We start from the raw sequence: 2,015 nt of genomic DNA on the forward strand, positions 1-2,015 counted from the left end.
CATATGGTTCGCAGCAGCTTACACACTAGGTTTTCATTTCTCTTGGAAAGAAAACCATCTGACTAATTGCTTGATCTCATAGTCGTAGTAAGCAGCATTCGCAAGCAAAATCCGAACTGATTTTAACAGGGCTACAGGTAAAAAGTTTCATCAAAGTCAATCCATTGCCTTTGTTTGAATCCTTTTGCCACAAGCCTGGCCTTATAGGTCTCCACCTGGCCATCTGCTATAATCTATCTTTTGTATACCGTATACATAGATTCCATTCTAGATTTCATGGCACTATGCCATTTCTCTGAGTCAACACTACTCATAGCCTCATTATAGGTTACAGGGTCGTCATCATCAATGATCGATAACTCATTGTCATTCTCAATGACAAGGCCATATTACCTCTCAGGTTGGCGAGACACTCTCCCTGATCTATGAATGGGCTGTTCCACAAAAGGTTGTTCAGTCAGAACAGGTGTTTCCACTTGATCCGTAGTAGTTTGTGCTTCTTGAACTTCATCAAGTTCAATTTTGCTCCCACTGTTTCCTTCAAGGATAAACTCCTTTTCCAAGAAGGTAGCATGTCTGGAGACAAACACCCGATGATCGGTGTAAAAGTAATACCCTAAAGTCTCTTTAGGATATCCCACAAAACCACATTTTACGGATCGATATTCCATCTTATCTGGGTCAACTTTCTTGACATAAGCTGGACATCCCCAAATCTTAACGTGTTTAAGACTCGGTTTCCTTTCTTTTCATATCTCATACGAAGTTTGAGGAACAGATTTTGGAAATCACCTTATTCAGTAAATATGCTGAGGTTTCCAATGCATAACCCCATAGGAATACTGGAAGATTTGCATAGCTCATAATGGACCGAACTATGTCTAACAAAGTTCGATTTCTCCTTTCAGATACCAATTTGGAGGAGTCCACTGAGAGACTATACCATTTACTTTGAGATAATCTAGAAACACTCCATCAAAGTATTCACCACCTCGATCTGATCGAAGAGTTATAATACTATGTTTGGTTGTTTCTCCACTTCATACTTATATTCTTTGAACTTTTCAAAGGCCTCATACTTATGTTTCATCAAACACATATCTGAATCCAGATCTATCATCTATGAAAGTAATGAAGTATGAAAATCCACCCATGGCTTGCGTAGACATTGGTCCACATACATTTATGTGTACTAATCCTAGCAAATTTGCAGCCCTCTCTCCATGTCTACTAAATGGAGACTGCAGTGCCACTATGAAGTGAGATTTTCATCATCCCTTTTCTTTTATTAGTTTGTTCAATCTGAAGTAAATTATGTCACAAATATACAGACCATTATTTAAAGCACCACGTCCATAAAGAATATTATCTCTAAGAATAGAACATTCATTATTCTCAATAATAAATGAAAATTCAGCCAAGTCTAACATGGGAATAATATTCCTCACAATCGAGGGAACAAAATAACAATTATTTAAAAATAATAGTCTTGCCCGTAGGCATATGTAAATGAAATGATTCTACATCTTCAGCAGCAACTCTTGCTCCATTTCCCATCAGTAGAATCACCTCCTCTTCCTCAAGAGTCCTACTTCTCCTTGGTCCCTGCAACAATTGCAGATTTGAGAACCACAGGCGGTATCTAATACCCAAGTAGAAATTTGATTTAATGACATATTCACTTCTATCATGAACATACCTGAATCAGAAGCGGTAGTCTGACTACCATTCTTCTTCTTCAATCCTGCAAGGTAAACCTTGCAATTCCTCTTCCAGTGCCCCACCTTGTTACAGTGAAAGCAAACAATTTTGCTCTCGGGGTCTTCAGCTTTTGGTGGAACCGGCGTTTTCTCACCTACTTTCTTCTTCTTGGAAGAGTTCCTCTTCCTTTTCTTAGGATTGGAACCTTCATCAATTAGAAGAACAGAACTCTTATTAGGGGGAAAATTCGATTCCGCAGTCTTCAACATGTTGTGGAGATCAGGCAGGCTGACATCCAACTTATTCATGTGAAA

This window comes from Apium graveolens, chromosome 5, assembly GCF_009905375.1.
Source record: "Apium graveolens cultivar Ventura chromosome 5, ASM990537v1, whole genome shotgun sequence".
NCBI classification, from domain to species: Eukaryota; Viridiplantae; Streptophyta; class Magnoliopsida; order Apiales; family Apiaceae; genus Apium; species Apium graveolens.